A 25,730-nucleotide genomic window follows, 5' to 3' on the forward strand; every position below is an offset into this window, starting at 1 on the left:
GAGAACACCATACAGTAGGTAAATCCATTTCCATACATCTTAATAGGGGTACCTTTGCCTCGTCGTGGTGTTTTGATGCGATGAATTACACTCTTAAATGAACATCAGACAAAAATTCAGATCGAATAGATCAGAAAATCGAATAGCATAGCTCCAAACTCATCTAGCACCACTCGCATCGCTATCTAGTATAGCTCATTTCGAAAATATTTATTAAAATTTCAAATTTCAGTCTGGCAAAGACTTGGCTGATGATGAGCTTCAACTGTATGATAAATGACCAATGGAATCCTTTTGTATTAGTTTTTCGGTGAAAATGGTAATATACGTATACATATAGCACTAAGGCGGTGCTAAAATAAAACTGAAATAGAGCACACCGCTGTTTTTGGTTTTAATGCAACCAGTCATTTGATATAAAAATTCTCAAAATATTATGGATGTTTTCTAGTGAGAACATTCTTGAAGCCCATCCAAACGTGTGTTTAGCTAGACATGATTATTTCGGACCATTTAGAGCTGTCTATGAAAAATCAAGCATTCATTGAACAGATAATTCAGATTGGGTTCAAAAAATGTATTTAATGTTTGAGAAAAAATAAAAGTTGTTCGTCCTTTCCTTACATTTAGTTCTAGTTTTAGAAAATATGCTCATGGGTGCATAAGGCAGAAGATCAATGTATTTCTTCAACTCTAAAACTTAAAAATATGAAAAGAGAATTTCACCATATTGGTTTCTGAAAGACTATAATATTTAACGCAGCGTTCATACAATTCTACTTGTCGGTTATAACATTTTTAGTCATACTGAATCATAGAGTCTTGTATAACCATTTTTTAAGCCAAGTCAAAGGAATGGTCTCCCAAGAAAAGGTTGATAATTTTGTATGTAGAAATTGGAACTTTTTTTCAAGTCCAATAAATTATAAGGATTCGGTTTAAAATATATCATCGCAAGAATTATAAAATCCTGCGATTTAGATTAAGTACTTATATCCAATTTCGATTATTTCTCGATAATACGGCCAACATTCGAACAAATACTTAGAACATAAGTAGCTTAATTTTTTTTTCCTTTTCTATCGTTGTTCGTAGCTCAATCCCTGTAGATTTATGTCTCAATTAGGGCCTTTTTTACAGCTGTTGGAGAGCTGTGTAAAAATTGTGGCACGCACATGACATATTTTGCTATTTTAGGAATTGTTCATTATATCATGAAAAAAGGTAAACTTAATCCGAATGGTGCGTATAAATCATCTGTAAGCCAACTAGTATCGGATATAAGACATTGCTGAAGTGCAGAACAGTGCATACTTTGTTCCTTTTTTTTACTGACTATTGTCTTCAGAATTTTCCCACCGATCAAAGCTTTTCACTCTTTGCTATCCAATTTCTTGCGGTTAGGTGTTTATCTGTTATGGCAGTTCAACTGCTCGCTGTAAGTCATCTCTATCGAAAATCTTCTGGAGTTTTGCTGTGAGACAAATATTATTCAGTCTTGATTGAAGTCTTTGTTTATTCGTGTATAACCCGAAGTGTCTACTTGTATAAAATATGCTGAACGTAAATTTTTTGCGTAATACCAGAACTGCGGAGGTTTCACAGCTCCTGGAAGACTTTTCCGTCTAATGTCTTCAAAAGTTTTGCAACAATATACATATAATAAAGTTTTGATCAAACCATATTCTTATTCATCGATAAACTGAGAAATCCCGTTTTTCAAGTGAAGGACTATTGATGACAAGAAACATGCTGAAAGGACTCTTCTCGTGTAGAACCAGATCCGTACAATTTTTAGCGGTGCTGGAATACTTGTCTATGAGTCCAATGCGTAATTCACTGATAGGAGATCTTGAATGTGCCTAGAGTTCGAAAAAGCTAACGAGAGGCTAGTTCAAAATAAAGAAAAATATAATCTTTTACTAATATTCAAACGAAGCCCTTTGTCTTCAATGTACACCAATAATTTGTCACTTGTGTGGCAAGGTACTCAATCAAAGCGGGTTGCACTACAGGGAACTCCCAAAGATTTCAAATTGCTCAACTGATATTTCTTTTGAGCTGATTTCTAACATTTTCCTAGCAGGTATGCTGGAACATTTTAGGAACAGCTCTTTCCTGAACTTTAAAAGAAAATTACGCTCCAATTAGTCGTAAAACAAAATTCACACTTTTTAATGATGTAAGTTTCATTAAATTGGAACATCTCTATCTCCGGCTCAAAACAGAAGAAATATGTGGCTTCTCAAAGATATACAAGACATTAGGTGCCACCTTTTAGTCTTCTCTCGTTTACTCAGATCTCTTATTCAAGTTCTAGAAGTCATGGTAAGACCACTCAATCAGTTCTAAATATTTAAGCCACAAACTAAAAAAGTTTATAATAATGATCGACATAGGGTGAATCCCTTAGGTACCACATCACCTTAACAGATTTTTCATCTTTAAACCAACCATAAGAAGTCAATTCTATTAATATTAAATATAAAAACAACAAGTTGTTTCAACTGAAAGTCAGAAGCAACATTAGTAGTTTGCCCATGGCACTTTAAAATTGCCCATAGGAAGTAAACCTGAAGTTGCTACGACCTAAACACGTTATTACATGCTTTATTTAAATTACATTATTACGGTATTACATTATTACAAGGTGTGTTTACTCATGTTTGTCACGTAAAAGGACTTTTTAGAGTCTGTTATTCAGGTGAGAAGTCGCGGTTGTAACTGAAAGGGGCACGCACGTGGCTGTTACGAAATAACGGTGCAAATGTAGGTGTTACGTAATGCGATGTACACTTGGGATTTTTAGCCTATTGAGCAAATCCACATGTTATATTACGTTAGTGCTCTATTATGACCTAGACAGGTTACGTTACATAGAACATTGTAGATAGTATCAGCTTTAGATATATCATTGCGTAAATGACTAAGTGTCTTATTTTTATCCTGAAACAAGAAATACAATGGACACGGACTTTTTATTGTACATTCATCTTTATATTAATAAAACCAAATTTTCAAGCATTGTTAAAACATGGAAAATGCAGATAAAACACAACAAACGAAAAGATAAAAATGTGAAAATAAGATAAAATCTTATGAAGGATAAAATATAAGCAAAAAGAACAAGAAATTAAAGAAAGGTGGGAACCCAAACAACCATTTTCAGGGAGTGGGTTGATATTGGAGATAAATTTAAGCCCTATTAAGAGGTATTTCTGCGAGGTCCTTATGAAAATTCATCGCTTCTATTGCCCTATTAGACGCGCCTACAAGATTAAGAGACAATTTTTTACATCTGGTTATTTATGAGACCTTTTATTGAAAATGCTGCATTTTTTGATCCAAGACTATCCATATTTCACACCGCCATGACAACACTTCGATAGCCCACCCCTAGCAAACAATTCTAGAGATGAGAATGTTGTAATTAGAGGTAAAGATTAATTTATGCTTTTGTTCACTTTTTACAAAGATTTTAAAAGCAAAAATAAAGAATTTAGTTTTTTCTAGAAAAAGGTCACGAATGCATGTGTGCTGTGGGACAGTCTATTCTGGCTAAAATAAATGCATATGTTACCCCTTTATTGTGTAGGACTACCTCCACCTTTAGAAACGAATGCGCTACCATACGGAATTACTGTCTCTTAAATTCGAGACTCAAAATGCGTACAGATTTTCGATAATTCTAAATCAATTAACTACGTCAGAATTTTCACGCAATAGAATTTTAGCCTTTTTTGGCTAGAATTACTGTTTTGCACCACAAAATGGCTTAAAATACCACTGTGCTGTGGGACAGTCTTTTTGGCTAAAACTAATGTCTATGTTAGCCGTTTATTTTGTAGGAATACGTGGAGCTTTAGGAACGAATGTGCTATCGTACAGCATTACTTCTTCTGAAACTTATAGCTCAATATGCGTATAGATTTCCAATATTTCGAAATCAATTAACTATCTCAAAATTTTCTAACAATAGCTTTTTGGACTTCTTTTGGGTAGAATTCTAATTTTGCACCACAAAACGACTGAAATTGCACTTAGCTGTGGGACAGCTTTTTTGGCTTAAATAAATATATATGTTGCGTTTATTTTGTAGGACTACCTGGAGGTTTTGAAACGAGTGCGCCGCCGTAAGGCATTACTGTCTCTGAAACTCAAGGCGAAATATGCGTATATATATTCGGTAATTCTAAATCAATTAACCATCTAAGAATTTTCACACAATAGCTTTTTGACCTTCTTTTGGCTAGAATTATTGTTTTGCACCACAAAATGGCTGAAAACACCGCTTTGTCGTAGGACACTCTTTTGACTAAAATAAACGTCTATGTTAACCTTTAATTTGTTGACCTACCTACACCTTTCGAAACCAATGCGCTATCGTACTGCATTACGGTATCTGAAACAGGAGTTCGATATGCGCATAGATTTCAACAATTTTAAATCAATTGTCTATCCCACAATTTTCAAACAAGGCCAATGCGTGTCAATGTTATCTTCGTGAAACTTATTGTATGTTAATTTTATCTCATTGAACTTATTGTAATTTTATTTTATCTTCAAGGAAGTTATTTTATGTTGATTTTTCCTTCCTGGAACATGTTGCAATTTTAATTTTTACATATTAATTTGTGTCTTCGAGAAACTTGATATGCTTTTATTTATCCTTCCTGAAACGTATTGCATTTTGATTCTCCTCATCGTGAAACATGTAAGTTTATTTTTTCCTTGTGAAAACTGTTTTGTTCGTGGAACTTGTGGCATTCTTGATTTTGTTTCTTGAAAATTAATTTGTCATGATATTTTCTTCTATGAACTTTTCGCATATTTGTTTTTACTTCGTAAAACATGATGTATACAGATTTTGGCTCGTGAAACTTGTTGCATATGGATTATTTCTTCAAGAAACTTAATGTATCTTGATTTGTGACTTCGAGGAAGTTGTTGTATTTTTAGTTTTTCTTCATGAAACTTATTGCATGTTAATTTTGTATTTAATTTTGTTAATTTTGTATTTAATTTGTTAATGTAGTTAATTTTGTTATTTGTATTTCTTCTTCATGAAACTTGTTACATATTGATTTTTCTCTTTGTGTAGATTGTACGCCTCTTTCCTACCTGCTAGTAGCGTAAGCTAACCTACCCTAACTTAACCGACCTATACCACACACGGTAGGTTAGGTAGCGCAAAATCTAAGAAAGAAATAATTCATATAAAACAAGTTTTACGAATAACAATCAGCATGTATCATGTTTTACGAAGAAAAACCAACATGCAACAAGTTTCACATAGAAAAATATCAGGATAAATTAAGTTTCACAAAGAAAAATCAGCACGCAGTAAGTTTCACAATCCTGTTGGTTTTCACGAGGAAAAATGCAAAGTACATATTTCACGAAGAAAAAAATCAACACGCAATACGTTTCATGAAGAAGAAATAAAAATATATCAAGTTTCTCGAAGAAATAAATCAATATACATTGTCTCTTGAAAAAATAATCAACAGCCAACAAGTTTCACAAACAAAAATCAGCAAGCATCATGTTTCACGAAGAAAAACCAACATACAACATGTTTAACGACAAGAAATATTAAGATAAGTTAAGTTTCACGAACAAAAATTGGCATGCAACAAGTTCCACGAACGAAACCGGTTTCATGACGAGAAAGACCAATGTACACATTTCAGGGAGAGGAAAATCACCATTTAGCAATTTTATGAAGGAGAAATAGAAAACAATATAGCTTGTTTCTCGAAGACATAAATCAGGATACATTAAGTTTCTTGAAGACATAATCCACATGCAGCAGGCTTCATGAACGAAAATCAGCAAGAATCCTATTCCACGAAGAAAAAAACAAAATACATCAAATTTCATGAGGAAAAAAAAATATCATGGTAAATTAAGTTTCTCGAAAGAATAAATTAACATACAAAAAGTTTCACGAATAAAATACCAAATTAAGTTTCACGCCCAAAAAAACAGCGCGCAACAATTCCACGAACAAAACGGGTTTAACGGGAGAAAAATCAATGTACAAGTCTCACGAAGAGAAAAGTCAACATGGAACAAGTTTCATGAAGAAGAAAAAAATATATATCAAATTTCTCGAAGACACAAATTAGGATACACTAAGTTTCCTGAAGAAATAATCCACATGCAACAAGTTTCATGAACAAAAATCAATACGCATCATGTTTCATGAAGAAAAAACAATATGCAATGCGTTTAAAATAAATCCGCATGCAACAAGTTTCAGGAACAAAAAAGAATAACATGCAACATGTTTCACGGAGAAAAATATCAAAATAAAATAAGTCTCATGAAAGAAAAAATCAATCTACAAGCTTCATGAAGATAAACTAAAAGTTAAGGAAGTTTCACGTGGAAAAAATTAACATGAAATCGGTTTCACGAAGAAACTATAAACATAAAACATGTTTCATGAACAAAAAAGAATCAATATGTAATTATTTTCACGAAGAGAAACAAAAATTAACGTAGAACAAGTGTCACGAAGAGAAAAATGTAACATGCAACATGTTTCACGAAGTAAAAATCAACATAAAGCAACTTTCATGACAATGAAAAAATTACAACAAGTTTCATGAGGAAAAAAGTAAGATACAATGATTTTCATGAAGAAAATGAACCGATATACATTGGCCTGGTTTGTAATAGCTGAAATAATTGCATGTAATGTGTAATAATAGTTGAAATAGTTTGAAATAATTAGCCCAGTTTCTGAGATAGTCAATTGATTTAGAATTATCGAAAATCTATAAGCTATTGTGTGAAAATTCTGACGTAGTGAATTGATTTAGGATTAAAAAAAACTATACGCGTATAGAGCTTCAAGTTTAAAAGGTAGTAATGCCGCACTGTAGCGCATTTGTTTCTAAAGGTACAGGAAGTCCTACAAAATAAACGGTTAAAATAGATATTTATTTTTGCCAGAAAGACTGTCCCAACAATTCTATGTGCAAAACAACAATTCTAGCTAAAACAAGCCCAAAAAGATCATACCTCTTAATATGGCTTAAATTTATCCCCAAAATTAACCCACTCCCTAGAAATGGTTGCTAGGGCTCTCACCTTTCTTTAATTCTTTGTTCTTTTTGCTTATATTTTATCCTTCATGAGCTTTTTTTACGTTTTGTCTTTTCGTTTACATCTCTTAGAAAACGTTCCCTATTATGGAGGTGTACAATACACGTGTGCTATAGTATTACGTCAGAACTAGGTGCGCGTAATAACGGCTTGAGGGGGTAGCAACTTCAGGTTTGCCTCCTATGCGCGATTTTTAACTGCCTATGGGAATACTGCTAACATTAAAACTAAAACAAACGGAAATTATTCTGTATATTAGGGGTGTTCCCCTCCTCATACCTTGCTATTAACGCTAGAGGCTTCATAATTTAGTTAAACGCCCTTCTGTTCAGGAGTCGTTCTTATAAAGTTGGGATAAAAAATCGAACTTTAGCGTAAAGAGCGAGGTATTAAGGAGGGGAAACTCGAATTCCATTAAATATTTTTCCTAAATTGGCTGCTGAATGAAGGTAGGTGCCCCTGAAGGTTGAAAGCCTTGATCATAAGTAGGAGGATTTTCAAAAAGCAATTTATTTGTTGAAAAATCACTTGATTCCGAGCTTTTAGATAGACATTACATTTTGATATATGAAAATTGAGTCTCAGATTCTTAATTGACTATAATTAAATGCTACCCATTACGGCAAAAAAAAAACAATAAGGTTAATATATCAGGAAACTGGTGCCTACTAGGTTCGTATTTTTCGTCTAATAAGATTGTTCATAATAGGACAGTTCTTCGTTTTCAGGGGTAAAAAACGATCTAGTTAGGTTGCGATTATGAGGAAATTGGCTTAGGGTTTTAATTTTGGAAAAAACCTTTTTCTTGTGAATGACGTCACAAATGCCAAGACGTCCAATATTCTAATGGTTTTATTTTCTATAACGAATAAAATGAAATGAAAATAAAAATGCTTTGTGAAAGAAAAGAAACTGTTTTTTTTTCACCGAGTGAAGCTCAGTTCACTGTTACTAAAGTTGAGGTGCAGAAGGATTAGGCGAGATGTAACAAAAAAGGATAATTGGTCTTTCTTAAAATTAAATTAAATAAACATAATTTTTCAACTTAAAGTAAGGAGGAACATCAAAACTTACTATGAGCTGAAATTTTCCGTATATTAGTGGTATGTCCCCTTCCTCAATACCCCACCCTTTATGCTAAAGTAAATATAGCTTTGAAAAGCTTCTTATTCTAATTAATTGGTCCTTGTGTTTCAGGAGTCTTTCTTGAAGAGTTAGGACAAATTGTCTAACTTTAGCGTACAGAGCGTGGTACTGAGGAGAGGGCAACCTCTCCCGTATAATTTTTGCTTGTTTTAAGTTTTAATGTTGCTCCTTACTTTCAACTGAAAAAGCTTGTTTTTTTATTTAATTTATGATCGTTTTTCAAATATTGCCGAGAAATCAATATTCTCTCTGTGTGTAAAATTTCCTCTCCTACAGAAAATTCCTCCAAGCAAAGTTCTTCTCACTTAAAATCCCCACCTCCCAGAAAATCCCACTTCGACCATTCCATCATTGCTGAAAATCCTACAGGAAAATTTCCTGTGGGCCCAATATAAATAATTAAATAAACATTGGGTGGATTTCGTAACTTAGCCCTTTCCTCTGAAAGATTCGCCTTAGCATACTTTCATTTGAAAAGGACTTTAATATCTGATGATTTTTAAGTCGTTTGAGATATTCCCTCTGTAGGAAATGTTTCCAGGATATCCTCCACCCCAATAGAAAGTTGCCCCTGTGGAAAAATATAAAATAAGGTGTTTCTCCCTTTTTCAAAAACTGGGCAAATCTTCTCAGGCTCTTAACTTTTGATGGGTAACATTAAACTTAATGAACTTCATATATTTTTGAATCAGCATAAAAATTAAATTCTTTTGATGCATTTATTGTCATCAAATTTCTATGTCTTAAACTTTTGGTTACTATTGAGCCTCATAGTTCCTTACTTACTGTTTGTTACCACGAAGTGTTTGATATGTTCTCATAGGAAAGTCAATTACCTAATAATTTAAAGGGATTTTAGCGAAAACCATATTAGTGCACGGCTTATATTTGGTTATTCAATGATATATACGTTCCTTCTCAACTCCTCTCATATTAGGGTAATATTCTTGCATTATGCTGCTCATTCAATCATCTTTTTTTTACCCAGTTTCCTGCCAAATAACGGCAGTATCTGTCTTTTGCTACAAAAACCAGGAAATTTGTATTTTCTAGAGCTCTATGACAATATATTGCTTTCGCTCATTTTCTGCATTTCTGCTCAAACGCATTCCTTATTGTCAAACTCGGTGCCCACTAAGTGTTAAAATTACATAATTGCACGTGGAGGTCTTTTCCATTAAAAGCTGAGCTTCCGAGGTTTTAATGGTGAGATACGTCAAAAATGCGTTTTTATATCTTAAGTTAGATAGGGGAGGAGGGTTAGTTCAAACTATTCATAGAGGGGACTCATGTGACAGGCTAAACGTTGTGACAATATCTTCTTTTTTCATAGCCTTTAAGGCGTAGTGGAAGTCCAAGCATTTTAATCCCTAGTCAATTCTTTTTCTGCGGCGGCAACTCGGTCAAAGGCAAATCTATCAGTTTTCTTCGTCAATTCAACTAAACACAAATGAGAAGGTTGAACTTAAGGGGTTTCTCACTCAAAATTACGATTAGGTGCAGATAATCCTTAGCGATTCTTCTTGTAATTATTTATATAATATAATTTTTATTAACAGGCAGTTTGGTGTCTGTACGCTACTTATTCTACAGACTCTATTTAAACCGGTTACAACTAACTAATTCTTCACGGAATTAGGTTGATAAAAGATGAAAAACAAGAAAAACATACACTAGAGGTATAAGAAAAAGTACACTAATATAAATAAAAACCCCAGTCTTCGTAATTAAACATTACTTTTTCTCCCTAAGTTCTATAGAGAAACATATTAAAGGTAGCTACCAATAATAGATATTAGAAAATCAATAGCCAAATTAGCTTTGGCCTATCTTAACTCACTTTTCGAGTTTTTGGCAATTTAGCTTTTTCTCGAGAGCTCTTCTGATAAAAAAGCTAATGAATTGGATCATGCCCTATCATCCATATCAGCGTCTTTGCCAATGACTTTTTTCCTTGTAGACGCATAATTAAATTATAAATTCTGAGCCTAATACTTATTGAAACTTATTGCATTTGGATTTTGAGCGTGTTCCAGGAGAAAAATCACAATTACATCTAAGAATCGTAGAATTTTATTATAAATACGAATAACTGTTATCTCACACTACCCTGAAGAACCTTTCACGCTAACATAAGTTTACGTTACGTTACATTTACATAAGTGTACGTTAAGTAATAGGAAAGTGAATAGACTTTCCAAAATAGACTTCAGGAATAAAATAGACTTTATGGATGAACAATTAACAATGGATTAATAATTATTCCCTAGAAAGCTTTCCTCGTTCGATCAAAGCTTGAGTCCATATCTGTACTTTATTTTTTTAAATTTTGAATAGTTTGCTTATGATAGTTTTGAAGATTTCGGATGCTGCTCATGAGTGTTTTGTGGTTTTACGTCAGCCTAGAGTAAAAGCCTAAAGCGTCAGCCTTGAGTAAGGTGTTACGCCACATTTTTTGATTAAATAATACATTCATGGATATATTCTAGCAAAATAAGCATTAATGTTTTTGACTTTGCAATTTTGGTTCTTGCAAGGGGGGGGGGTAATGGAGATACTATATCACATGAGATGTAACTCCTATTTTCTTATACACTATTGACTTATATTTTCCAACATGATGGTTTTTAGTAAGTATTGCTACTCGCAACTATTACTACTAATACTTGCGACTACTATAACTACTTTCAATTACAAACTACTTCCGACTACTAATGCTTGCAACAACTACCGCTTGGGACTACTGCTGCTTCTTGTGTCTACTACTACTAGGCTATTTGCGACTACCACAACTGCTACTACTTGCAAGTGCTACAACTGCTCCTACTATTCCTAATACTACCACTACTATTTCTGCTGCTACCGCTGCTCTGCTACTACCGCTTCTGCCATACTTGCTACTACTACTACTGCTACTACTGCGACTACTACTACTGCTGCTGCCGTTGCTACTACTACTCCTAATGCAACCACTACTATTACTGCTGCTACTGCTGCTATGCTACTACTACCGCCTCTGCCATACTTGCTACTACTACTACTACTACTACTACTACTACTACTACTACTACTACTACTACTACTACTACTACTACTACTACTACTACTACTACTACTACTACTACTACTAATGCTACTAATACCGTTGCTAATACTTAAATTGGGACTTTAAGGGGATGCTGAGGAAATTTTCAGCTGAATTAAAACACACTGAATGCATCCAAGTTGTCAAAAAGAGATATGTGTAATATCTTAGGAACGGCTATGTGTATTAAGTTGAAAATTTTAGAGAATATTGAGAGAGATGTGGAACTAAATAAAAAGACACTATGTACATCCAGGTTGTCAGTATGCTATATCTGCAGCATCTTGAGAACAGCTAAGAGTTAAGTTGAAAATTTTTTGAAATGTTAAGAATGATAGTGAAATAAATCAAAATCCACTACATGTATCCACGTTGTCAATGTTGTTTCTTCAATATCTCAGGGACGGCTAAGGTTATTAAGATGAAGGCTTTCAGAAATGGCTAAGTTTATTATTTTGAAACTTCCGGGAGTGTTGAGGTGATATTGAGTTAAACCAAAGGACAATATGCACATCTAAGTTGTCAAAATATGAATTTCAAAGTGTGTATTTCCAGGTTGTGAAATTTGCAATATTAATTTTTATGCAATATTAGGGTATTGAGCTGAAATTTTCAGAAACTTTTTGGGGGGATGTTGAATTCAATTAAAAGATACTTTCTACATCCAGGTTTTCAAAATGACATCTTTTCACACCACGCCACGCATACACTCACGTCAAAGTCACAAATAAATAATTTAAAGAGACAGATATATAGGAAGCTAAGCGATGCCTCTGAAATACATTTATTCTCTTGTCTCTTATTCCATTTTCATTTATACGCAATCTTTTGAAGCTTTTCTCATAAGGTTTCTTTCATGTATGTTATCCAAAATTGCTGTCAAACTGTTCATGGTAACGAACTGTAAGTAAGGAGCGACTCGGCTCAATAGTAGCCAAAACTCTAAAAAACGGAGTTTTAATATCACTAGATGAGTCAAAAGAATCAACTTATTATGCTTATTCCAAATATATAAAATTCATCAACTTTAGTGTTACTCATCAAAAGTTACGAGCCAGCGAAAATTTACCTGATTTTTGAAATATGAGGAATCATCCCCTAAAGTTAAAGGAATCTTAATGAAAATCGCACCATCAGATCCTATCTGCAAATATGTGGAATTGTACTATTTTTGCCAGAAGACAGATCAGGGATAAGTGTTAATTTGTCTTTTTTTTCCAAAGGTGATTGTATCGAAATAATGGTCCTAGGAGATCAGGAGATGGTGCATTCGAACATAAATTAAAAGTTCTAGTGCTCTTTTTAAGCGACCAAAAAGATTGGAGGCCAACTGGGCCACCTCCAATGCCCATTTATCCCCAAAAATACCCTGATCAAAATTTTGAGATTGTCAGTTTTTCAGTATAGTTGAAAGTTCAAATAATTATGTCTTCAGGCATAAAATTTTCCCCCACAGTTCATGGGGAGAGGCCTGTAAGTTACAAAATTTGCTCACTGCTTACGTATATCATTTCCTACTGGGAAGTATACAGACATTTTTGGGGGGAGGGGTTGTGCTAGGGGAATATTTCTATAGGGATAATCTTTCTTGGGAAGAGCTAACTTCTGGGGGTGAATATTCCAGGGGAAACGTTGCACCGGGGTGATTTGACGAAATTACCATACAAAATCCTTCTTAATTGTCTTACATTCTCTTTGCCAAATTTTTCTTGTGGTGAAGCTCCTGGGGAATTATCCAGGGGCTTTTTTCCGCGTGTTTTGATTTTCAAGAAATAATTTCCACGGAAGGGGTTATTTCTGGAGTGATCGAGAAACCGATAAGAGATTAAAGTCTTATTCAAATGAAAAAATGCTCACGAGAATTTTTCAGGCCGAATCCTCCGCAAGCAGTTTTACAGGGAGGGGGGTTCTCAGCGAGGATGGAACTGTCTGGAGGGAATTTAACGGGGGGGGGTTACTTTACGTTGTACAATATTTCCACGAAGGATTTTTCCGTGAGGGGGAGAATTATATTTCATAGAGGGTGAGCCACATTTACAGGCATTATTTGAAAAACGAACAGAAATTATTCCATATTTCAAGATTTGCCCCTCCTCAATATGTTGCTCTTTGTACTAAATTTTGACTGTTTATCCTAACTTCTCAAGAGCGTCTACCAAGGCCGTAACCAGGGGGAGGTAGCAGGTTTGAACCCCCTCCCACCGAAATGGTTTTCTGACTCGTAAAAACGTAGCAAAAATGAATATAAACAAATTTTTTATGCATTTTTGAGGTCTTTTTGGCGTGATCGCTACCCCTCCCCAAAAAACAAATCCTGGGTAAGCCCTGGCATCTACTGAAATACGGGGGTCGTTTAATTATAGCAGGGATCTTTTTAAAACTTCTAAAGGCTGTAGCGTAAAGAGCAAGGTATTGAGGAGGGAGCAACCCTTCATATGCGGAATAAATCTGCCAAAATTGATATTGCAAAACTCTGTTTTAATTTTTCATGTATGGTGAGCCAAATTCGAACATTCATGCATTAGTTCAAAAACGTTCAGAAGTTAATTAAACTTCTCCGCAGTCCCTCGCTCTTTACGCTAAAGTTTGACTCTTTGCCACAATTCTACTTTTTAAAACAGTTAAAAACTTTAGCGTAAAGAGCGTGGGACTGCGGAGGGGACAACCCATTTCATATACGGAGTAATTTCTGTTCGTTTTAAGTTTTAATGTCGCTCCTTACTTTCAGTTAAAAAAACTAGTTTTTTTATTTAATTTCTGAACGTTTTTGAATTAATGCATGTTTCATTTTGGCTCTCCGCACATAAATTATTGAAATGAAATTAGTATATTAATTTTTTTTTGGCTACATGGCTTTCTCTTAGTTTTGATCAGACGATTTTGAGAAATAAGGGGTGGGGAAGGAGGCCTAGCTGCCCTCCAATTTTTCGGTTACTTAAAAAGGCTACTAGAACTTTTAATATTCAACGAACGTTTTTATTAGTAAAAAATATACGTAACTTAAGAATTAACTTACGTAACAAACTTTTATATTCTTATATTTTTATTATGTGTACGAGGGGGTTTGTACCCTCGTTAATACCTCGCTCTTTACACTAAATCGTAAGTTTTGTCCCAATTCTTTAAGAATGACCCCTGAATCAAAAAGGCCGTAGAATAAATAGTTGAAATCACTAAAAATATTTTAGCATAAAAAGCGAGGTATTTATTTCCTCCTAAATACCTCGCTCTTTATGCTAAAGTATTTTTAGAACCCCTCATATGCGTAATAATCTCTGTTCGTTTTAAATTTCAATGCTATTCCTTACTTTCATTTGAAAAAACGTTTTCATGTTTATTTTTTCATTGTTTTTTTTATAGTAATGCTAGAAAATCCTGCGCCCTTTTCATTGAATTTTTCTTCCCCCATGACATATTCCTCAAAGGAAATATCCTCCCACAAAGCCCTCTCCCATCAACCCCACCCCCCAAACCAAAAAATCCCCATGAAAACGTCTGTACACTTCCCAATAACCATTACTATATGTAAACACTGGTCAAAGTTTGTAACTTGCAGCCCCTCCCTCAGGGATTGTGGGGGAGTAAGTCATTCCCAAAGACATAGTTATTATGGTTTTCGACTATGCTGAACAAAATGGCTATCTTAAAATTTTAATCTGTTGGCTTTTGGAAAAAAATGAGCATGGGAGGGGGCCTATTTGCCCACCAATTTTTTTGGTCACTTAAAAAGGGCACTAGAACTTTTCATTTCCGTTAGAATGAGCCCTCTGGCGACATTCTAGGACCACTTGGTCGATAAGATGACCCCTGGGGAAAAAAAACAACAAACAAACAAATAAACACGCACCCGTGATTTGTCTTCTGGCAAAAAATACAAAATTCCACATTTTTTAGATAGGGGCTTGAAATTTTTGCTATAGAGTTCTCTGATATACCGAATGCGATAGTGTGATTTTCGTTAAGATTCTATGACTTTTAGGGGATGTTTCCCCCTTTTTTGCAAAATAGGACAAATTTTCTCAGGCTCGTAACTTTTGATGAAAAAGACTAAATTAATTGAAACTTATATATTTAGAATCAGCGTAAAAATCCGATTCTTTTGATGTATCTTTTAGCATCAAAATTCCGTTTTTTAGAGTTTCGTTTGCTATTGAGCCGGGTCGCCCCTTACTACAGTTCCTTACCACGAACTGTTTGCAAAGAAAATTATTCGGTATTTCGGGGCTTCTGACATTATTACTCCTTTGCGAAATTTAGGCTCAAATTGAAAAAGGATTATATTTTTTCTCTGGGCCCCTTCCACCTCTTAGTTTGTTTATTTTCCCGTTAGTTTTCACCTGTTTTCGCTTTATAGTTGTGTTATCTCTTAGCAGTTCTTTCGTTAGTTGAGTTATGGTTGTGGTATATATGTTTTATCGCTCGTATAGTTGTGTTATTTTCAAATTATACTCCATAATAGAGAGGCTCCGAACACCCAGCATTGTATATTAAGCTCTTAATTTGACGTTTTTTTCTAACGTGACCAGATTCGTCCTGCGCCCTTTTCATTGAATTTTTCCCCCATGGCATATTTCTCCAAGGAAAGATCCTCCCACATAGCCCCCTCCCTCAACCCTACCCCCAAAACCAAAAAAATCCCCCTGAAAACGTCTGTACACTTCCCAATAACCATTATTATATGTAAACACTGGTTGAAGTTTGTAACTTGCAACCCCTCCCCCAGGGACTGTGGGGGAGTAAGTCATCCCCAAAAACATAGTTATTATGATTTTTGACTATGCTAAACAAAATGGCTATCTCAAAATTTTGATCCGTTGACTTTGGGAAAAAAATGAGCGTGGGAGGGGGCCTAGATGCCCTCCAATTTTTTTGGTCACTTAAAAAGGGCACTAGAACTTTTCATTTCCGTTAGAATGAGCCCTCTTGCGACATTCTAGGACCACTTGGTCGATACGATGACCCCTGGGAAAAAAAAAAAACACAAAAAAAAAAACAAACAAATAAACACACACCCGTGATTTGTCTTCTGGCAAAAAATGCAAAATTCCACATTTTTGTAGATAGGAGCTTGAAACTTCTACAGTAGGGCTCTCTGATACACTGAATCTGATGGTGTCATTTTCGTTAAGATCCTACGACTTTTAGGGGGTGTTTCCACCTATTTTCCTAAATAAGGCAAATTTTCTCAGGCTCGTAACTTTTGATGGCTAAGACTAAACTTGATGAAACTTATATATTTAAAATCAGCATTAAAGTGCGATTCTTTTGATGTAGCTATTGATATCAAAATTCAATTTTTTAGAATTTTGGTTACTATTGAGCCGGATCGCTCCTTACTACAGTTCGTTACCACAAACTGTTTGATTGCTGATGCTCCTAGCAATCAACTTAAACGGTGTACAAGTCGATCCATTGCTTTAGCAATATATTTCCTCCTGATTTTCTATGGAACCATTTGCAGTTTCAATTTCATGAATAAATCTCATTCAAGTTGAATGAGATTTATGCAACAATTGTTTTGAATACATTCAAAGCTAATGCTCAAATCAGCTTATGCATTAAGAATTGAATCAATAATTGAAATAAAAGAGAAATATTTCAGAAAAATTTAACCAATTGAATCCTCAGTAAATAATTTTGTGTCTTTTTGGGTTATAATTAAATATTAAATTTAAAGGATAGGGTAAATGGGTAGAGGGAGAAAAATTATTAAAGTAAGGTTATGTTTGATGTGATTATTTCTTTTAATTTTTTTTATTATTCTTTAAAATTAACTTCTAGGCGTTTCAAGTTTGCATTATTATAGGACGCTATTTTTGCTCGCTTTAGATGTCAATATGACTCTTTAACTTTTTTTTGAAAAACTTCCTTTTCGTAAAGGTTCTAACATTAATTCTATAAAAGGCCTCATTAGTCTGTTTGTTTGCAATGTCATACTAAACGAACTTTCCAATGGGTCTGAAGCTTGGCATCTATGTCCCTTTCTGGTTGAAGAATGTTAAGAGGGGGACTGCTGAAAAGGGGACAAGTTTGACGATTGTCGCACTAGATCAAGACTTTATTTAAGGTCTATTCCATTGTCCTATAAAGTAGAGAGCAATATGTGCCCTCTGTTCATAGCAAGTCGGTGTTTCCAATCGTGGCGAGACTACTTTTTATTTTGTTTAAATTTGGCTTTCGTGCAGGGTAATGGCGGCGGTAACGGGAAATTGCGGGTAATGCAGGTAATGGGGGTGGTAGCGGGTAATGGCAGATAATGAAGGTAATGGAGTCAAAATGGAGGAGGGGGAGGATTTCGTGGCAAACTAATACCAGGAAACACTAAAATCTAAAACTAAAACACAAAATGATAAATTATCGTGAGGAATCCTGAGCAATGCCTGACAGGTTCTGCTTATTGCTTATAATTCACCAATAAGCAATGGCGTTCCAACACGTGCGAAAGATATGAATAAATAAAGACGAATTAAGACAATTATGTGCTTTTTCAGCATATTCCTTTGTCTGTTACTTTTATTCCAACTGCAAGGCCTTTCACAGCTCTTTATGACAGGTCCAGAATTATTAGCACTGACCTCCACAGGGACATGGTGACAGGCTATTATTACCTTTGTAGGGAAAGAGATGTCTTCCGGAATAAACGGAGATCAGGTCATAGAAAAGGCTCTGTAGAGAGAATTTATAATGCGATGCATAGTACTTATCCTTTAATATTGCACAAGTTTTATTGATACTACGAACAAAAGTTTCATATTTTATCTACGTATCAACATCATGCTAGTCGTCTATTTTATTTGATTTTATTTGTTGTATGTTTGTTTATTGTATATTTATCGTGACTTTATTTTTGTTGAAGTTTCTGTATTCATTAACCAACTTAACCAAGACAAATCAGCCGTTTTTTGTGAAACAGACGTAAACGCCATTTTGGAAGAAATTGATGTATTAGCATTTTCTATGATAAATTTTCGCGTTCTTTCCATTGGTGCCAGCTAGTCTAAGTTAAACGGTTTAGAAGTTGAGCAGACGTATATCCACAAATTCTCTTGCTTTTACCAACTTTTCTGTTTGAAAAAGACGTATATCCTAAACCCAATCAAAGCTGATTCCTTTGTCACGTGACTGGATATACGTCTTTGTCTTTTACAAAGAAAATGCACTTACGTTTGTTTCAAATGATTGTATTATAAACGTTGGTTGACATACGTCTCTCTCAGTTGGATGCTAGAGCACCTTTCGTCTGGTTCGATTGTAGAGCTAAGTCAAAAATATTTAGGTTTTAGTGAACTTGTCTTAGTTCATCCAAAGTTGTGTGAAGGAAAATGCCTCAAAGAGCTCGGACCATGGTCCAAAAGGCTCATGACATAGCTGCCAAAAGGTAAGGAGAAGTCTGATTTGTTAAAGTTTAACTGAAAAGGAATGTGATTGGGACTTCAGGTACCCATGACTTATTAACTTAAAGATGCTTGAAGATCCGATTGCAAATGCTTAACTTTTCTCTTCAGCTATTCATAAATAACCAATTTCTAAATAGTGGAATTTCACTGTAGTTTGTGCTTTTGGCTCTGTGAATATTATGTTTGGCTCTGTGAATATTATGTTTGGCTCTGTGAATATTATGTCGTTCTTAATACATATGCCTTATCGGTTTTACAAGAAGTCAAGTGATAAAGTCAAGAAGTCAAGAAAGATAGGCAAAATGCTTAGTAAATTTTGCTTCCAGGCCAGTCAGTGGACTGGGAAGAGTTTAGCTGGGACGTCAACGAGTAGGCGGACGGTTGCCTTGGAAAAAAGGTCACTGGGAAATATTAAACTTGTGCTGTTAGTTGTTTGTAAGCAATTGGCAAGCAAAATTGAAAGTGATAGCTTCACTTTCAATTTAGATAGCTTCAATCTTGCAGTATCAGCAGCAATATCAAGAAGCATTATCCAAGCATTATCCAAGAAGATCAGACTCTCTCGATGAGTACAACTTCCACTTTTTCTTCTATCCAAGTTCTCTCAGCTGACGCTGTTGAAGATGTCCTGCCAATAGCATTGAATCTTGTAGTATCAGCGTTATCACGTGACATCCAAGAAGATTAGACTCTCTCGATAAAAAATACTTCTACTTTGTCTTCTATCCCAGTCTTCTCAGCTGATGCTACTGAGGATGTCCTGCCATTAGCACAGGGACTACTTGACACTGAAGCCGACCAGCCAGGTCACTTATTAGTGAAAATGACAAGTTTGCATATTCAGCCAGCTGCAGAACCAGTTATTGAGATTGACAACGAAGTGTTTTTGATCAAAGAAAGACTTATTCTCTCTTTGTGTTTTGGGGAAATGTAAGCTTCAGTGCTCACTTATTACCGAGGAGCTGCGAGATAGGCTAAATCAATACTTCTGGTCGTTGGGGTTTTATCAGAAAATCAAGTGGCTCAAGCAGTATATCAAAGCCAGCAAGCCAAAGCGAAGACGAGTCTAAATTGCAGAAAATTCTTCCATCAGAAAGAACAGATCTACAATGTTTTACTTCCCAGTTGATTCTGAACTGAAGCAGGTCTGAAAACAAACGTTTTTGGCAATCCTGGGCTACCCCCCGAAATCCAGGAAGATCATTCAGCCTGTTCTTTGCAAGTACGTAGAAGATCCTTTCAAACTTTGTGGAATGGTGGACAAATGAGGAAAGACTGCGAGAGAGCATGTAAAGATACATGGAGAAGCACTAAGAATGCTTGTTAGACGATACATTATGACATTTGAGCCTTCTATGACGCACTATAGGCGCGAGCACTGTCCTAACATGAAATGTGTCTCAAGGGAAATTACCATTACTTTCCTAGTAAAGGATTTTAAAGAAAAAATCCCGGAGTGGAGATTGGTCTGAATATGTATTGAGAAGAACTGAAGAAATAATGTCTCCTTGAAAATACCTTCTAATGATGAATGTGATACCTGATCACACCTATCAGCCGAAATCAGCGCCGGATCAGCCTCTGAAATTGAGGTGACAAAGCTGGAAAAGTATCAAGAGAATTAAAAAAAGTGAGGAACCTCTACGCTACTGACTCTGATCGTGAATGGAAAAACACCGAAAGGGCTTACAGCTTCGACTTGCAGAAGATCCTTCTTCTGCCCGCAATGCCGTCTTCAAAAGACGCTTTTTTCATCAGTCGTCTCTTGACCTTCAACGAGACCTTTGCATTAGTTGGGACAAGGAACCCGACTTGTCCCTCGTATTGTGTGACTTGGCACGAGGAAATTGCTAGAAGAAATGTGAAGAACTGTGAAAGTGCTCTTAACAGATTCATTGAAGTTCAGGCTGCTCTTTGAGTGGAAGACATCATATTGTACTGTGACAACTTTACCGCCCAAAACAAGATCGGACACTATACAATGATGTGGTTCAGATTGTCAACGCCTCAGAAAGCACAGTCAACCGAATTGATCTTCGTTACTTGACAAAAGGCCATAGTCACATGGGTGCGGATACAGTCCATGCCAACATCGAGTCAAAGATTCGTCGCACCAAAGCCTTTCCAGAGGCTAAACGAGCTTATTTTCCAAACCCGGCGGAAAAATGAAATCCTGAAAATATGCTTTGGAGATTAAGATTGTGGAAGTCAGGAAGAAACACGGAAAAAAAATACCATGTTACTTAGCTGATATTGGGCAGTTTTCTTTTGTCAGAGGCAATTAAACCATGTCCGTGAAAACTGACTTGGACGAACCTCCTCAAGAATGGGATTTCCTGCAGCAAAGGTTCGATTTTCAACCTTTCCCCTCGATGATGTCAAAGCCAAACGGTGTACAGAGTAAAAAACTTGCCGTCATACTTGAGAAGCTAGTTCCCTTGATGGTAAATCGAGTCAACCGCTTTTTTTGGCAAAATATACCAACGTCAACAGGGAGTGAAGACTTGTTGGGGTCAATCAACTAGTGTGTACTTATCTTTACTTTTTTTTTCTTTTTTACCTGAAATATATACATTGTCCGTCACTTAGCTCTTCAGTAACTTGGTGTATATCCAGCCTTGCCATACTCACGTGAACAGACGTACATCCAACTGATCATATGGGCAAAAGAATTATACCTAACTGACCAGAAAACTAAAGAGATGTATATCCAATTTTCGTTTGTTCAGAAGGGCGTATGCTTTTCAAGTTTTTAGTGAAAGAAACGTAAAGACTAAATGGACAACTTCCCAAGGATATACGTGAAAAGCCGCCTATCGACTTCTGCAGTATCAAAAACCTCAAATTAAGTTTAAAAGCCTTTACTACAGGCTTATTTGCTCTCCAGTGAAGTGAAATTTCTGGAAATATTGAACCCAGTGTTCTCGAAACCGTGTTTTTGGATATACGTCTCGTTCTCAAAACTAGAGCTAAGAGCTCATATGGCACGTGTGACGAGATCGAAAGAGCCAAGAGCCAAGAGCTCATATGGTATGAGCTCTTGCAAAATTCTAAGAATCAATAGATTGCTTTAAAAGGAAAATCAGAGGCTTGATGCCGGTCGGGCTTTAAAATAAGAGCTGTGAGTCACGAGGTCGTTCTAAATATCAAAATTCATTAAGATTCGATCACCCACTCGCAAGTTAAAAATACCTCAATTTCTCTAATTTTTCCTCGCCCTTCAGCCCCCCCCCCAAGATGTTAGAATCGGAGAAAATGACTTTATTAAGTCAATTTGTACAGCTCCCTGATACATCTACCAATTTTCATCGTCCTAGCACGTCCAGAAGCACAAAAGTAACCAAAGCACTGAACCCCAACATCTAACTCCCCCAAAGAGAGTGGATTTAGTCCGGTTACGTCAGTCACATATCTACGATATTTATAAGCATTTTCTAAGATTTCTGGTTTCCCCCTGCAGCTCCCCCCAATGTCAACAGATCTGGTCGGGATTCGAAACAAGAGCTCTGAGACATTAATTCCTTCTAAATATCAAATTTCATTAAGATCTGTTTGATACACATGCCAAGTTTCATCGTCCTAGCTTGCCTGGAAATGCCTGAAGTAGCAAAACCGGGACAGAAAGACATACAGACAGACAGACCGACAGAATTTGCGATAGCTATATGTCACTTGATCAATACCAAGTGCCATAAAAACGGCTGAAATGTCAAGTTTGGGTCATTTTAAACTACTTGGCTACATGCCCCTAAGATGAGTACACAAGAGGTGCCAACAAAAAGAGGACCTACGTTAAAAGGGACATGACTCATTAAACTTTGCTAAAAAAAAATCCATCACCGTCAGTCGGAATTTTTTCTTACATCAATACAGTGTACGTCAAGAAGATCAGTAAACATTAAAAATAGAAGTTACAAAACAAGTGACAGTTAAAAGTAGTATCTCAGCTTAATTTTTGTAACTTCAGAATCACACCCTATTCTTTATTAGCATTGCCAAATAGTGAGAGCTAAAGAGGCTATGATATGCTATTTTGATGCTGGAAAGCACTCTCTAATTACTAGCTTACAAGAACTCACATGTTAAATGAAACACGCCTAATTTTGTGTGCTATCGGACACGGGACCAACCCCCATAATCCATATAGGTGCAAATTCTCGAATATATTAAGGGAAGCAATGACAGTGGTCAAGTACGGCTCTAGAACGCAGTTTCTCAGGCTGCTAGAACGCAAGCAGTCTGAAAAAGTTATGTTAGACGATTTGCCGTACCCGGCAAATCGTCTGACTGACTATTGTACCCGGCTGACTGACTATTTCAAACAGTAGGTTGTACGAATAATGTGGTTCAGCCCCGTTTTCTAGGGCTATAATGAAAAAAGGTTGATATTGCTAGGGCAATTTCTGCGGATGAAAGATGACAGATTGCCGAAAATTGTCCTTTTTGGCCAACTGTCTAGGGCTACACGGAAAGCAGGTCGTCCATGTCTGGGTTTGGAGGATGTCATAAATAAAGATTTAAAGGAAATGGGAACTTCCTGGGAGGTGTAAAGAGGGAGGCCTTGAATAGATTAGGTTAGAGGAGAAGCGTGCATAGCTGTGTTGGCCTCAGGCAGCTTGTTGCTGCAGTGCATTCAAAGTATGTAAGATTCATAGAATTTAAAGGTATCAATCAAAAGCTACGAGGCTGAGAAAATTTGCACAATTTTGAAAAAAGGAGGGAAATTAAAACTCCATTGAAGGGGGTAATGAGTTAAGCTTCGAATACATTCAGGTTCTCATCTTTCGGGTTCTCATCTGCACGGTAAAAAAAAACATAATTTAACATTGGCACCGTTGTTTTACGTTCGTTCAGCGCAGAGTCTAGTTGTTGGATTAGCATGAAAGTGCGTTAGCGTAAATTAACGTTGAGACGAGCACAGTTACATTACTCGAATATATAGTTATGCTTTTCGAGCATTCTGGGAGGAGCTAATCACTTATTAGTTGAAAATTAGAGGCGAAGAGCCAAGTTTTCAACCACCCAGGATGAATTCATTCAATTTGGAAATCGTTTATCACGGGGAAGGAGCCGAGAGAGATTTAAGTAAGCACAAATTTGAACATAATTACACAAAGAAATAGTTATGTTCGAACATATTTACACAAAGAAAGATTATTTCAAAAAACTAAATTTATTTTTAGGAAGTACATAATTACTCTATTTAAAACTTGGTAATTTTTGACATAATTACCAAGTTTCTTGAAACACTTATAATACCTCTCAACTAATTTTAAAGTAAAGTCTTTATAAAACTTGCCGCCAGCTCCAATAACCAAGAGATCACTCCTGTTTTTACGTCGTCGTCCTTTTTTTAACCATTGACACTGAGGTGGCAACTAGTTGAACTGGGAACGAAACATAGGTTTTGCATATCACTTCCGAATCAAGGTAACAGAACATGGAATGGAAACACACACACTCCCTTGAAAATTTGAAGGCCGAACATCCTCTCTCCCAGCGCAAAATCACGGCGTCAGTGTTTGGGAATAGGCATGATGTTTTGGGAATAGGACAGCTCTGCCGACTTGGTCGGCTTCATGCTACGGAGGAGCCACTATCAATGTAGAGGCATACTGCCTAACCCTCAGAAAGCTCCACAGAGCTATTAAAAAAAAAAAAAAAAAAAAAAAAAAAAAAAAAAAAAATGACAAAAGAAATTGTCCATCATGACAAACAATGCAAGACCTCACATTGCTGGTCAGACCGATAATTTGTTGGACAGTTTTGGCTGGGCTTGTTTCTTGGCGTAGACGGGCAGACTTTGAAGTGGAAGCCCAGTTTATGGATATTGGTGGAATAGTTCGACTTAATTTGCCGTTTGGATGTATGAGCAGTATTCGAGCAGGATGGAAAAGGAAAATAGGAAAAGGAAAACTTGGAAGCAAAAAAATTGTACGGTCAAAGATAATAGTTATTCTATTCGACTAAGTTTATATGTGTGTAATAAACCTCTCCATGACGGTAAGTAGACCTTTTTGCTTCCCGTACTCGATGCCAAAAACGAAGTAAGACAGTAGGACAGCTCTGCCGACCTGAAAGACAAACAAAAAACTGCTTAGAGTTTGGACCGTCTCCCAAACTTCAACCGTCAAACCGTCTCCCAAGCGTAACTATGAATTCGAGAAATGTAACTGTACTCGTCTCAATGTTAAATTTACGCTTATACTCTAAAAGAGCGTACTTTCACGCTAATCCAGCAACTAGGCAGTACGCTAAACGAACGTGAAATGACGCTGCCAACGTGATTTTTTTTTTTTTACCATCTTTGTCAAAAAATCTTGAAGAGCCACCGCAAATTAAGAGATTTTGAGCTATTTTTTACATTGTGTTTTTTTTTACGCCATGTTTTTCTGACGTTGAATATTTAAACAGTACCAAAGATATTGAAAATGAAATCTACTTGTCATATTCGATTACGTGAAAGATCTTTCATTTTAAAAATTTTCGAAAGTCAAGATTTCAATTTTTAATGAAGTAGACCTACATATGTGGCTATGCAGTTTTGGTAGTAAAGTGTGCCAAATTTGAAAAAAAGGAACGTGGGTGAGATACCTGAAAAAAATAAGCTACAACATATCGCACCAAACAGCTTAAAAAGATATAGTTTTTCTTTGAAGGCGTAGCTTTTCTTAAACGTTCAACAGATTCAACATGTTTAAATTTTAAGGGCGAAAAGTGTTGTCACTTTTATCTTACCTGTTTTGCTAATTTATCACGGTTCATCTGACAAAATGTTCACGGTTCATCTGACAACACTGATGACAATGTTATACCGCCCAAGAAACTTCATAATTTTGAAACAACCAAAAGGGAAACTTAGAGAATCACGGTTATCCAGTGTCAATAGACCTAAGATGGGTAGAGTGGACAAAATGCGTTTTAAACTCAATGATATTGGTACTTTAAAAGATATCCTTCCACTGAGCCCAGTCATTACTGTACTC

The 25,730-nt window shown here is 35.8% G+C and overlaps 1 protein-coding gene across 1 annotated transcript in view; it reads left to right on the plus strand.

Annotated features, from left to right (window-relative positions):
* LOC136030909 (atrial natriuretic peptide receptor 1-like) overlaps positions 1–25,730 on the plus strand; it is a 259,668-nt gene that overhangs the window by 197,558 nt on the left and 36,380 nt on the right. The window lies entirely within an intron of this gene.

Source organism: Artemia franciscana, chromosome 9 (assembly GCF_032884065.1).
Source record: "Artemia franciscana chromosome 9, ASM3288406v1, whole genome shotgun sequence".
Lineage (NCBI taxonomy): Eukaryota > Metazoa > Arthropoda > Branchiopoda > Anostraca > Artemiidae > Artemia > Artemia franciscana.